The 15,467-nt window shown below is 47.9% G+C and overlaps 1 protein-coding gene across 1 annotated transcript in view; it reads left to right on the plus strand.

The window, feature by feature from the left end:
- Positions 1 to 404: 404 nt before the first annotated feature.
- Positions 405 to 15,467, plus strand: part of MGAT5 (alpha-1,6-mannosylglycoprotein 6-beta-N-acetylglucosaminyltransferase) — a 74,466-nt gene continuing 59,403 nt past the window's right edge. The window contains exon 1 of the mRNA XM_069732838.1: positions 405 to 597. The gene's annotated coding sequence lies outside the window, so the exon portion shown is untranslated. The remainder of the gene's footprint in view (positions 598 to 15,467) is intronic.

The raw sequence follows: 15,467 nt of genomic DNA on the forward strand, positions 1-15,467 counted from the left end.
TCGTACTTTCATACAACCTACATTATATAAATCTGACTGGACGGTAGATGTATCCAGGCAGCGTCTCTACGGCCGCCTCCATGCGCCAGGAACACACTACATGCCCGTCTGTCCTTCACACATTGAATGAGCTGAGCTTCACAAAGCCAGACTACAACCAGCGGCGGGCCCCGCCCACACTGCTGCAATTGGCTACAATCCCGCTGACTTTAGTTGTCATTGGCTATTCCTTCTGTCAATCTGTCTGTCAGAGTCTACCATCTAGCTGTGTTAGTAGGGGCGGACGGACGTGCTCCTGCTACTCTGCCCGCACTTCAGCGCGTTGTGTTGTTGTGTCCGCCCCTCTTGTGTGCTCTTGGTTCGCTCTCACACTGGTGTGAGGTGCGTTGGTCCCGCCCTCGCTCGCCCTAGCGCTGTGCAGGGTATGAGGACGCAGGGTGGCGGTGGTCGCTCTGTTGTCGGGGATTGTTCGGCTCCGGACCGATGGGCCATGGAGGCGACGTCCACTACGGATCGTGATCGCTGCAGCCCGGAGAGGAGCTCGTCCTGCAGGTTGAGGATGCGACAATATCGCCCTGACGTGCCAGCGAGCAGCAGGTAACAACCCGGCACAGACGGCTGCCCGCACAGGAGCGCCACCCTACACCGGAGAGCCGGGCACACCGGGCCGAGAGCATCACTGACCCTGCGGCGTCCTGTGCCCGCTGTCACCCGGCACACTGGCCTGCACTGCCCACATCACACAGCACACTGCCCACATCACCCTCATCACACAGCACACTGCCCACATCACACTGCACACATCACACTGCCCATATCACACTGCACACATCACACTGCACACATCACACTGCCCACATCACCCTCATCACACTGCACACAGCACACTGCCCACATCACACTGCACACAGCACACTGCCCACATCACACTGCACACAGCACACTGCCCACATCACACTGCCCACATCACCCTCATCACACTGCCCACATCACCCTCATCACACAGCACACTGCCCACATCACCCTCATCACACAGCACACTGCCCACATCACCCTCATCACACAGCACACTGCCCACATCACACTGCACACAGCACACTGCCCACATCACACTGCCCACATCACACTGCCCACATCACACTGCCCACATCACCCTCATCACACAGCACACTGCCCACATCACACTGCACACATCACACTGCCCACATCACCCTCATCACACAGCACACTGCCCACATCACACTGCACACATCACACTGCCCACATCACACTGCCCACATCACACTGCCCACATCACCCTCATCACACAGCACACTGCCCACATCACACTGCACACATCACACTGCCCATATCACACTGCCCACATCACACTGCACACAGCACACTGCCCACATCACACTGCCCACATCACACTGCCCACATCACACTGCCCACATCACACTGCCCACATCACACTGCCCACATCACACTGCCCACATCACCCTCATCACACATCACACTGCCCACATCACACTGCCCACATCACACTGCCCACATCACCCTCATCACACAGCACACTGCCCACATCACACTGCACACATCACACTGCCCATATCACACTGCCCACATCACACTGCCCACATCACACTGCCCACATCACCCTCATCACACTGCACACAGCACACTGCCCACATCACCCTCTGCACACAGCACACTGCCCACATCACACTGCACACAGCACACTGCCCACATCACACTGCACACAGCACACTGCCCACATCACACTGCACACAGCACACTGCCCACATCACACTGCACACAGCACACTGCCCACATCACCCTCATCACACAGCACACTGCCCACATCACACTGCACACAGCACACTGCCCACATCACCCTCATCACACTGCACACAGCACTGCCCACATACCCGGTGCAGCCCCCATAGCACACTGCCCATTTACCCAGTGCAGCCCCCCCCCCCATAGCACACTGCCCACATAACCGGTGCAGCCCCCCCCCCATAGCACACTGCCCACATACCCGGTGCAGCCCCCATAGCACACTGCCCACATACCCGGTGCAGCCCCCATAGCACACTGCCCACATACCCGGTGCAGCCCCCATAGCACACTGCCCACATACCCGATGCAGCCCCCATAGCACACTGCCCACATACCCAGTGCAGCCCCCATAGCACACTGCCCATTTACCCAGTGCAGCCCCCCCCCCCATAGCACACTGCCCACATACCCGGTGCAGCCCCCCCCCCATAGCACACTGCCCACATACCCAGTGCAGCCCCCATAGCACACTGCCCACATACCCGGTGCAGCCCCCATAGCACACTGCCCACATACCCGGTGCAGCCCCCATAGCACACTGCCCACATACCCGGTGCAGCCCCCATGGCACACTGCCCACATACCCGGTGCAGCCCCCCCCCCATAGCACGCTGCCCACATACCCGGTGCAGCCCCCCCCCCCATAGCACACTGCCCACATAACCGGTGCAGCCCCCCCCCATAGCACACTGCCCACATACCCGGTGCAGCCCCCATGGCACACTGCCCACATACCCGGTGCAGCCCCCCCCCATAGCACGCTGCCCACATACCCGGTGCAGCCCCCCCCCCCCCCATAGCACACTGCCCACATACCCGGTGCAGCCCCCCCCCATAGCACGCTGCCCACATACCCGGTGCAGCCCCCCCCCCCCCCCATAGCACACTGCCCACATAACCGGTGCAGCCCCCCCCCCATAGCACACTGCCCACATACCCGGTGCAGCCCCCATAGCACACTGCCCACATACCCGGTGCAGCCCCCATAGCACACTGCCCACATACCCGATGCAGCCCCCATAGCACACTCTCCACATACCCGATGCAGCCCCCATAGCACACTGCCCACATACCCAGTGCAGCCCCCATAGCACACTGCCCATTTACCCGGTGCAGCCCCCCCCCCCATAGCACACTGCCCACATACCCGGTGCAGCCCCCATAGCACACTGCCCACATACCCGATGCAGCCCCCATGGCACACTGCCCACATACCCGGTGCAGCCCCCCCCCATAGCACGCTGCCCACATACCCGGTGCAGCCCCCCCCCCCCATAGCACACTGCCCACATACCCGGTGCAGCCCCCATAGCACACTGCCCACATACCCGGTGCAGCCCCCCCATAGCACACTGCCCATTTACCCGGTGCAGCCCCCCATAGCACACTGCCCACTTACCCGGTGCAGTCCCCCCATAGCACACTGCCCACTTACCCGCTGCAGTCCCCCCATAGCACACTGCCCACATACCCGGTGCAGCCCCCTCCATAGCACACTGCCCACATACCCGGTGCAGCCCCCCCATGGCACACTGCCCACATACCCGGTGCAGCCCCCCCCCATGGCACACTGCCCACATACCCGGTGCAGCCCCCCCATGGCACACTGCCCACATACCCGGTGCAGCCCCCCCATGGCACACTGCCCACATACCCGGTGCAGCCCCCCCATGGCACACTGCCCACATACCCGGTGCAGCCCCCCCATGGCACACTGCCCACATACCCGGTGCAGCCCCCCCCCATAGCACACTGCCCACATGCCCGGTGCAGCCCCCCCATGGCACACTGCCCACATGCCCGGTGCAGCCCCCCCCCCCATAGCACACTGCCCACATACCCGGTGCAGCCCCCCCATGGCACACTGCCCACATACCCGGTGCAGCCCCCCCATGGCACACTGCCCACATACCCGGTGCAGCCCCCCCCCATAGCACACTGCCCACATACCCGGTGCAGCCCCCCCATGGCACACTGCCCACATACCCGGTGCAGCCCCCCCATGGCACACTGCCCACACATATCATGCTTGCTTTACTCCTTGTCACTGCACATCACACCGCCGCCCTGCACGCTGGCCTGTAATCCACTCCTGTCCCTGACACTGTGCAGCTCCCACCATTTCTCCGTTACACTGCACACTACCCCCAGCCAGTGCAGCCCCCCATATCATGCCGCATCCCATCCTCTGACTCCCACACCTTCACCCACTACTGTGACCCTCCTGCATATAAAACCAATCCCCTCTCCCTGCACGGAGCCCCCCACCTGCCTCATGCCTAATTATACCGCCCCTGACCCCACACCTGCCGTCACCCCCTCCATGCTACCGATGCACGTGCTGCGGGGTCAGGACCTTCATGTTGCAGGCGGGTATCTGCAGGGGTCCGGGTGAATGATTGTGGACCCCACGGCCCAGAGATTTCTCAGTTTAGGCGCTGAGTTGGGGTGAAAAACCTGGTGCAAAATCTACATGCGAGTGTGAATTTTCCCTGATTGTGGGGTCTGATCCTCAGGACATTCTGTATGTGTGTGATGGACGTCGCCCGTCTTCTGGGGGTCCCGGACTATTCATGGCTCTCCCGATGGTGGCGCGCCCGGCGTCTCGTGAGGATGTTCATCCTTGGGGCGTCTGTGGGTTTCTATTTCTGTTACATTTTGCTATTTGTTGTTGCTGATTGCACGGCGACATTCGTCAGATGATCTTGGATCAAATTGTTGTTTTTTTTTTTTTCATATAACTTAGGTCGTGTTCCTACTGGCAAAACCGCTGCGTTTTTCCCCCCTTAAGTGCTTTCCCCAGAATACCCCACAGCCGTCCGCTCTGGTTCCTGCAGCAAGTATCCCCCCCTTTTTTTTTTTTTTTTAGATGGTTTTTGTTGCAGATTTCAGTGTTTAGTAACTCTGCAGGGATTCTCCACTTTGTAAAAATATATTCATTTTTTTTTATCGCCCCATAAAAAAACGCACCGAAAATCCCCTGGTTGAACGGGGTCTTGAAATCAGAAGGCTGAAAAGAAGCTTCAGGAAACGAAAACTCACTTCCAAAAACTCCCAAAGAAGTAGCTTTTCCTGAAGTGGTTTCCACTAGAAAACAATCTATTTTCTTCTTTGTGTATATGGTCTAAACACAGTCCTCCCCCCCCCCCCCCAAAAAAAAAAAATAATTTGAAAAACTGCAACATTTAGGCTATGTTCACATGTTGCATTTTTTCTGCAGGCAAAACCTGTTCTCTTCTAAGTAAAGAAGCTGCTTACAAACATCCAGTTTTTCTACATTTCTGCTGCCTTTTTGTGCAGATTGTCATTTGTCTCCAGTACATGTTTTTGTAAAGTTAGCAGCGTTTTTTTGTAGCGTATTTGCACTCTATATTATTTTTTCGGGGTGAAAAAACTGAAAATTCACCCGCTGCAGATTTAAAAAACGCAGTTTTCCATTTCAGTCAGAGAAGTGTGTTCACGACATTTCTGAAATCTCTTAATAATAATAATAATAATAATAATAATCTTTATTTTTATATAGCGCTAACATATTCCGCAGCGCTTTACACACATTATCATCGCTGTCCCCGTTGGGGCTCACAATGTAAATTCCCTATCAGTATGTCTTTGGAATGTGGGAGGAAACCGGAGAACCCGGAGGAAACCCACGCAAACACTGAGAGAACATACAAACTCTTTGCAGATGTTGTCCTTGGTGGGGTTTGAACCCAGGACTCCAGACTGTCGAGCTAACCACTGCGCCACCGTGCGCTCTTAGGCTCTGTGCACACATTGCGGATTTTGCTGCGGATCTGCAGCAGTTTTCCATGAGCTTAAGGCTATGTGCACACCTTGTGGATTAGGCTTAGGTATTTCTGGTGCGGATTCTGCCTCTCCTGGCAGAAAACGCACCTGCGGATTTGTCGCGTTTTTTGTGCGGTTCCGCAGCGTTTTTTGTGCGTTTTTGCTGCGGTTTTCTTGCGGATTTGCTGCGTTATTTACCCCTGCGGTTTTCTATAATGGATTGGGTACAAAAACGCTGCAGATTGACAAAAAAGTGACATGCTACTTCTTTTAAACTGCAGCGTTTTCGCAGCGGAATTTCCGCAAAAAGTGCACAGCATTTTTTTCTCATTGATTCACATTGTACTGTAAATCAATTGCGGATCTGCAGCGTTTCTGCACCTCAAAAAACGCTGCAGATCCACAGAGAATCCGCAATGTGTGCACATACCCTAAAGTACCATGTAAACCTATGGAAAACAAAAACCGCTGTGCCCATGCTGCGGAAAAAGACGCACGGAAACGCTGCAGTTTACATTCCGCAGCATGTCACTTCTTTGTGCGGATTCCGCAGCTGTTTACACCTGCTCCTCTATAGGAATCCGCACAAAATCTGCGGTAAATCTGCAGCTAAAACGCAGTGCCTTTTACCTGCGGATTTCTCAAATCTGCTGCGGAAAATCCGCTGACCTCAAGAATACGTGTGCACTTAGCCTTTGCTGATGCTGTAAAAAGCAGCAATTAATTTGCATAAAAAGCTTCCAAAATGCAATGTTTCTCCACCTGGGAGCTTACACGTAGGTTTGTGCACACGTGTATTTGTAGCAGATTTTTCTGCAGGAAAATTGCATAAAATTGCTACATTTTTGATAGTTTTTCACTTGCTTTTTTCCGTTCATTAGAATGGGTGGAAAAAGCTGAAAGAATGGATGTGTCCCAGACCTGAAAAAAATGCATTAATAGCTAAAAACCACAAGGAAAAAAGAATAATTAGTACGAGATGTCAGAAATCTCATTCACTTTGCAGGTACTGTCTAATGATGCGCGTGAACAAGCCCCAAGGGGGGTTTCCAGCATAGTGGGGTTTTTTTTTTCCCTAGCTTGAAAGTCTATAGAGAGAAGCGCTTAAAATTGTGCAATATTTGTGATCCATCTCTCCCTCCCCCCACCCTGTAGAGACATTTTGGCCAAGTATGACGCTCCACCTTTTCCGGTAGTCCCGTAAAGAGCAGATAAAGTGGCGGTGCGCTTGCCGGGGCGCCACTGTATTCACTTAGGGCCATGCTGAGATCCGTGCGATCGATGGGTTCCCAGTGGTTGGACCCCAGCAATCCGCACATCCTCGCCTGTTCTATAGATAAAGCGGAGGATAAGAGTCGTGCCAAGATCGCCTCTTCTACCTGTGCACGGGCTCCGTGGTCCCAGCTCCACTCGTCTGAGACTGATGATGATGATGCGTGCGCTGCAGCTCGTCCCATAGACTTTACCACCAGACACCAGAGTCCACCAGATACTTCTTGCTTTAAGAAGTCCACAGGCTTAAATGGTCGGATAAAACAGGTTTTAATAGTCTGCTGAAAAAAAAAAAACAAAGAAAAGAAAAGACAAACCCTGTAAATCAAGTTTAACCAGCGCTCACAATGTTGCCCACGTCGCATGCACTGTGACCAATAACGGCGCCACTTGTGGGGACTGAAACGACGCCTGTTATTAGTCCGTGTGCCGCCTGTATGGACGGCGGGCCAATGTGCAGTGCAGGCGGTCGTCAACTCATTAACATATATGATCTATTTTAATTACCATAGTTGACAACCATATGGATAAAAAAAAGTGTGTACGCAATATTTTTTATTTAGTTGAGACATATTAATGTAAATAAATGCACACATTCCAGTAATGTAAAAAAAAAATAACTTAAATGGACCGGAAAAAAAAATGTAATATATACCGTATGTATGCATGCGTCTCCCTGGATAGAAATGTATATCCATCCATCCATTGGAATGTGTGCACATATATATTATTCTTTGTGTGTGTGTGTATCTTATTGGGATGTGTGTATTTATGTATGTGTATAAATAATTGTCTGTATGTGTATATACAGTACAGACCTTCTCATTTAAAGATTTTTCTGTATTGTCATGACTATGAAAATTGTACATTCACACTGAAGGCATCAAAACTATGTATTAATGTATCAGTCCGTCATTGTTAGTTTGTTTACTGTATGTGATATTTGTAACTTGTATGTAACCCCTTTCTCATGTACAGCACCATGGAATCAATGGTGCTATATAAATAAATAATAATAATAATAATTAATAATTAACACTTGGAATTATATACTTAACAAAAAAGTGTGAAACAACTGAAAATACCGGTATGTCTTATATTCTAGGTTCTTCAAAGTAGCCGCCTTCTGGCATTCTCTTGGTGAGCTTCAAGAGGTAGTCTTTGAAGAACCTTTATTAATATACATAAATACACATATGATTTTATTTATTTTTAAACTAGTCGGCAAACTTTTTTAATGAAAATATTTTTTGTTTTTCACCTCTGATGTGAAGCCTATTGTGACACTGATGGGATGTGCTGGTTTTTTTTCTTGCACCAGCAGAATTCATTTTACCCCGCTGGTGTTTGCGCAGCATCCGACCGTCCAGCCGGCTGTTTCCGTCCGCAGCAGGTGTATACAGGCGGCCGGTCTGTGGCCCGTATTCAGTCTGTATGATGGGAACGCTGGTCTCTAATGATGTTTACAGAAAATTGAATTATTTGCACCCAACACCTCCAATAACATGTATGGAAAATGAAAAAAAAAAATTCAGATCTCAGAAGTTGGCGGCACAGTCTAACTTTTTATATAATCAGAATTCCACATCACTTTTGCTGCACAATGAAAGGTGTAAATATAAATCACAATGATTCATTTTTATTCACTTTATTTGCTCGATTTCATCACATTTGGATTTTTCTTCCCAGTATACATTTTATGCACAATGTCAGCGTGGCAGATGAGTGTAAAATACAAAATATATGATCTGTTAGAAAACGAGTTAAAAAACAACTGTTTGCAACAGGAAAGCTGTGGTTGTCGGGTCGTGGAAACGACACTTATTTCTTTGCGATGTTCTCCTCCTGTGGTTAGTGAGGTGTATGTATCTCCTGAGATGCGTCTCCACCCAAACATCAAAGACGTAAATACTTCTATGTGCCTCTGTTCTAAATTGAATCATTATATCTTAGATTTTCTCACTTGGCAGCACTTAAAGGGGTTTCCCAGGATTGTGTCTGGTTTTGCTACTCTGCTCCGTCAAGTTAAAAGGGTTATTTCCCATTTTCATAGATGGATATCGTCGGATAGTGCTGGGAAAGTCAAGTATTTTTGCAATTTACTGCATGTTAAAATTTGCAGCCGTTCTTGAGCTATTCACACTTTTCTTTTGTTTACAGCTCGTTACCTGGGAGACCGACCGCCACTGCTCTCCAGCTTATAAACACTGTGCTGAAGCTAGCCTGGATTAGGAGGTAACTGCGCGCTCCACAGATCCTGGCCTGCTTCAAAACAGTGTTTACAAGCTTAATAGAAAAGAGCTTGTAAGCGCTGCACATGTTCTGCTATCTATCAGCGGTGGTCGGCTTCCAAGGCAACGAGCTGTAAAACAAAGGAAAATGCTAACCAATTTACAGCTGTTCTTGAGATTGCAGAAGTGCTTGTACCGTATTCATCAGCCCTATCTGGCCATACCCATTTATGATGGGGAAAACCCTTTAAATGAGGTACAGCTGCAGTACCAGACACAACCTGAGGACAGGAGTGGAGCTCTTTTAGATGCAGGTAGTTATGGGTTTCTTAAAAAGAAACGCTGGTGAGTCTTCATGTTTTCCATTGTAGTAATTTAGAGTTCTGCATTACCTGATTACAGGATGTCCTAGAACTCCATGATCATGTGGAGAATAACAAGGCAACATTCTGTTTTATGTTCCTGACCTGTAATTCAAGGACAACTCCGCACAAAACTTTAAAAGTCGACTAGTAGTAGTGCGGTTAAAAATGAAAAATGCACCTTTTGGCTAAGTTCTTGGAGCCTTCTTTTTGCTACTTAAGAAAAGGTGCCTGTGTGAAATTATAGGGCGCGGAACTGGAGTACAATTGCACAAAAGAGAACTGGGAAACACACATAAAATAGACGGGGCATGAGCGCAAAGTAAACATAAGAGGTTAATAGAAAAAAGGTGAAAAGCACCAAAAACCAGAAAAAGTGCAAATGCAATAATAAGAAGAATGTATGTACAACAGCGACTGCACCAGCAGAATAGTGAGTGCAGCTCTGGAGTATAATACAGGACGTAACTCAGGATCAGTAATGTATGTACACAGCGACTGCACCAGCAGAATAGTGAGTGCAGCTCTGGGGTATAATACAGGATGTAACTCAGGATCAGTGATGTAATGTATGTACACGGTGACTGCACCAGCAGAATAGTGAGTGCAGCTCTGGGGTATAATACAGGATGTAACTCAGGATTAGTAATGTATGTACACAGTGACTGCACCAGCAGAATAGTGAGTGCCGCTCTGGAGTATAATACAGGATGTAACTCAGGATCAGTAATGTAATGTATGTACACAGTGACTGCACCAGCAGAATAGTGAGTGCAGCTCTGGAGTATAATACAGGAGGTAACTCAGGATCAGTAATGTAATGTATGTACACAGTGACTGCACCAGCAGAATAGTGAGTGCAGCTCTGGAGTATAATACAGGAGGTAACTCAGGATCAGTAATGTAATGTATGTACACAGTGACTGCACCAGCAGAATAGTGAGTGCAGCTCTGGGGTATAATACAGGATGTAACTCAGGATCAGTAATGTAATGTATGTACACAGTGACTGCACCAGCAGAATAGTGAGTGCAGCTCTGGGGTATAATACAGGATGTAACTCAGGATCAGTAATGTAATGTATGTACACAGTGACTGCACCAGCAGAATAGTGAGTGCAGCTCTGGAGTATAATACAGGATGTAACTCAGGATCAGTAATGTAATGTATGTACACAGTGACTGCACCAGCAGAATAGTGAGTGCAGCTCTGGAGTATAATACAGGATGTAACTCAGGATCAGTAATGTAATGTATGTACACAGTGACTGCACCAGCAGAATAGTGAGTGCAGCTCTGGGGTATAATACAGGATGTAACTCAGGATCAGTAATGTATGCACACAGTGTTTCCACCAGCAGAATAGTGAGTGCAGTGATCATGTCTTTAGTGATCGGATTTTTCTTGTAGTTGAATGCTGACGTTTTTGGTTTGCTCTGTAGTGTTTATTGCGGTATGACTTTACTCTTTTGGATGGCTGTTTTCCTATGGATTGTGTAGATCTTTCGCTTTCCTTGGTCCTGACGGGTTTCCTCCTAGATGTATACGGACACATCCACCTATCGCTCCCGGCAGGGATTTTTCCATGTGATGTTACAATCTGTATGATGCTGACATTACCGCTGCCCTAATTTAAAGGGACAAACCTTATTTATTTAATCATTAGCAATTTGTCACATCCTTTATTGCATTATTCCCAGGAGGCCGCCGCCTATTATTGGGAAATACACAGCAGTCGCCGCGTCATACGCTGCAGGTTGTAAATCTCCGGATCGTGACACTCGAAAGTTCTCTCTGTGGGGAATTAAATTCACTTAGAAAGCTGCAGGCGTAAGATGGCGCGATTCTGAGCCTCGTCCTGGTGGGAACAGGTGTCGCTGCGGGCACAGAGGGGAGCGGGCGCCGCTGCCGTCCCCCAGGTAGGAGACATAGGGGGTAACGCACACGTCCTCTTGTGCTTGGCTCCTTTTAATTACACGCTCTGCTTTTATTGTAGAAAATCTCCTTCCGGTTTAACCCTTTCAGATACCATTTAAATGGCCGGTAATATAGGCTGTTTTCCAATTATTCTTCCACGTTGGATAGAACAATCCCCCACATATCAGTATGTTGAATGCGCCCGCAGTCTGCAGCAAATTCTTCATGCAACGTTGCACTGTTTTGCTGCAGGAAAAAAAATTACATTCTGTGGATCTAAAAATCTGCACAAGTAAATTTCCGTGGAAAAAAAAAGGTTCTTATCCGCATGGCTGGCATTGTGAGCTGCTGCTGATTTTCCACGTGCAAAACTGTCTGGAAAATCCACAATTTTTATTTTTTTTTTCTGTGGATTTTACCTGCTCGAATTGTTGCTGCGAGGTCCAGTAACAGCACGGATCTTCTGGACCACGGATTTAACGTCTGCGGCGTGCCAATTTCTGTGCTGACATCACGTAATGCCAAAAGTGAAATACGCTGCAAATCTGCATCGGAATTTACTGCTGCAGGTTTCATGTTTTTATGATGCTGTTTTTTTTTTTTTTTTTTTCCTCTTCAAAGATTTGGAAGCCGAAAGGACCCATTGGAATTTTTTTTTTTTAATTTTTCACATTTTTGGTTGCAAATCTGCAACTCCTCCTGTAATCCACTGTGGAAAAATTCACAGCGTTTCCTCCACGGCTGCACATATCACTTTGACTATTTTATTACAAATCTTTCTTATCACTGTAAAAATTGATTTTTCTTTTTAGTAGCTTGTGAAAGATGCGAGATAAGCCCGGTGGGAACCTGAAAAGGGTATGTCCGCACGGCACGAAAATGCTGTGAATTTCTTGCAGAGAATCAGCAGCAGATTCCAACAGATCTCACTGCACTCTGCAGAGTTTTTCCGCACGGAAATTGACCAGCGCTGCAGAGTTTGAAATCCTTGTAATTTCTGTTCTGATTTTTGATGCTGATTTTCGCAGATCCCTTGTTAGTTTATTTGCAAATCCGCAAACTGGTCCCCAAGTTTCTCAATCCACTGGATTGCAGTAGAATTTTCTGCTCCATTTCTGGCTGTCACCCACTTTTCTGAAATATGGCCCTAGACTAAATCGTTTCCAAGAGAGTTCGGTGTTGGTAATTTTGGTCAGTATTACAGCATTTTTATCAGAAAACTCATAATTTTGTGCCGCATTACCGCCTCAAGGAGACTGGACGGGAAGCGCTGCAGGGAGAGGGATTGCGGTGATATTTCTTGTTCCAACAGGGCGGATTCTTCTGAACTTCTGGTACAACCACCGGAGCAGATATTGTGATGGATGACTTGTTTGTGCTGTCATGTTTTATACTTTGTACAACCGACATAAAAGCCCCGTTCTTATGTTTGTACAATATTTCCGGGTGTTTGACCTGAATTACACAATTGTCTGACTGCTCAGGGTGTGCACGATTAATCTGTCGCCCTGCCACTTCTAAATTACGGTAGTCTGACACTTTTTTTTTTTTTTTTTTGGCAAAAAATCTGAAATTTTAGGAGCAGAAGCAGAGGCTTAAAAGGGTTGTTCAGAATTAGAAAAACATGGCTGATTTTTTTTTTTTTTTTTTTTTCATGAAACGTCTGTTTTGCGTCTCAGATCCATTAAAGTAAATGAGGACCTGCAATATCGCACACATCCTGTAGGCATGGGAGGCACTGTTTTGGAAATTGAGCTGCCATGTTTATCCTGAACAGAGCAGAGATTTTGGACCCACTGCTAGTATATAACATAACTAGCTGTTTCCAGCCGGCTAACGCTCGGCACGCTCATTGATATCTAATTAACGCTGCTGGTGATTATGCAATTAAATGTACGTTTACCTTGGCTGAAGTGGTTGAATTACATAGAAAGGAAGTGCTGCGTGTGGTAATGTGGGGGGACGGAGCCTCGTGTGGTAATGTGGGGGCGGAGCCTCATGTGGTAATGTGGGGGCAGAGCCTTGTGTGGTAATGTGTGGGGACGCAGCCTCGTGTGGTAATGTGTGGGGACGGAGCCTCGTGTGGTAATGTGTGAGGACGGAGCCTCGTGTGGTAATGTGTGGGGACGGAGCCTCGTGTGGTAATGTATGGGGACGGAGCCTCGTGTGGTAATGTATGGGGACGGAGCCTCGTGTGGTAATGTGTGGGGACGGAGCCTCGTGTGGTAATGTGTGGGGACGGAGCCTCGTGTGGTAATGTGTGGGGACGGAGCCTCGTGTGGTAATGTGTGGGGGCGGAGCCTCGTGTGGTAATGTGTGAGGACGGAGCCTCGTGTGGTAATGTGGGGGGACGGAGCCTCGTGTGGTAATGTGTGGGCGGAGCCTCGTGTGGTAATGTGTGAGGACGGAGCCTCGTGTGGTAATGTGTGGGGACGGAGCCTCGTGTGGTAATGTGTGGGGCGGAGCCTCGAGTGGTAATGTGTGGGGCGGAGCCTCGAGTGGTAATGTGGGGGGACGGAGCCTCGTGTGGTAATGTGGGGGGACGGAGCCTCGTGTGGTAATGTGGGGGGACGGAGCCTCGTGTGGTAATGGGGGACGGAGCTACTGTGCAGGGGGCGGGATTAGCGAGTAGTCACAATGCTATATATATATATATATATATATATATATATATATATATATATATATATATATATATATATATATATATATATATATATATATATATATATATATATAGCATTGTATAGTGAACTTCCTGATTTTCGCTTATCACCCAGCACTTTTAGGCTGTGTGCACACGTTGCAGATTTTTCGCTATAAAAGCGTGAAAAAAAAGCATACATTATACATCCCATCATTTAGAATGCATTCTGCAATTTTTGTGCACGTGTGTTTTTTTTCCACGAAAAAACGCATCGCGGTAAAAAAAAAAACAGCATGTTTATTATTTTTGCGGATTTCCCATTATATTATTGCATTGGGAACCTCCGGAAAAATCTGCAAAAAAACGCACAAAAAAAACACGAGAAAAACGCATGCGGATTTCTTGCAGAAAATGTCCAGTTTTGCTCAGGAAATTTCTGCACATGGCCTAAAACGTTGATATGGCCGTTATTGTAGTCTGCAGCTGCCGGAGAGGGAACGGCTTGTCTGACATCATGGCCGCCCTCTCCAGAGAGCAGGTGGAGAGGGTTTGCTGTGGTGCCGGTCTTCCTAATCACCGGATTCACGCCACAAGCGCAGTGGATACCGTTTGCGGTAGTTGGCGGTAATGTTGCTTTCTGTTCCAGTCCTGGTGATCGCGTGATTGTCAGGTGCCGTGTAGGAGCCCCGCCGTGCATAGTACCTGCTGTATTCTGTTACTGCAAAAGTGAGAAATAAAAAAAAACAAAAACTAATATATGTAAAATAAGTAGATGAAGACTTTACTAAATAAGAAAAATTTGCTAAAAAAATAAAATAAATCCCACCTCTGTTGCTTCTAGCCCCGCCCCCGAGGACCCCAAACCACACAGTTCTTGTATAAAAATGATTGCATTGGAAAAGAATCGGCAATGTAAAATTTATTTGTGGCATTTTGTGATGTGAAGGAGAAAAAACAGGTATAGTGAGAAGTTTTATGCAATTTATGTGAAGTCGTGAAGTTTACATTTTTAGATTGTTTCATAAGACAACAATGATACCAGACTTGTTTCTCCAGATCAAACCAGTCCTGAAGTTATTTTGCTTAATTCACAAACTTGGAATTTGCCTTACAATGTAAGTGAACCATGTTAGCAATGCCCCTTAGAATGTCGCACATATAAGGTATATTTATATCATGAACCTCCCTTTTTCTGGATTAGACCCGCTGGTCTACAGTCCCATACACTTCACCGGTGGAAACGTTCATCCTTTGATGCCGCGGACTCTGGATATCGGATCATCACTCCCTCCTGCTTACGGTATTCACTTTTAAGGAATGCGAATTGTCAGACAAGCTGCTTAGTTTTAGATTTTAAAATTTTTAAAAAGCTGCTAAATAACATTAAGGCTATGTGCACACGTTGCAGATTTGCAGCTTCTTTCCCCGC

The sequence above is a fragment of the Ranitomeya imitator genome, chromosome 7 (assembly GCF_032444005.1).
Source record: "Ranitomeya imitator isolate aRanImi1 chromosome 7, aRanImi1.pri, whole genome shotgun sequence".
In the NCBI taxonomy this organism is placed as follows: Eukaryota; Metazoa; Chordata; class Amphibia; order Anura; family Dendrobatidae; genus Ranitomeya; species Ranitomeya imitator.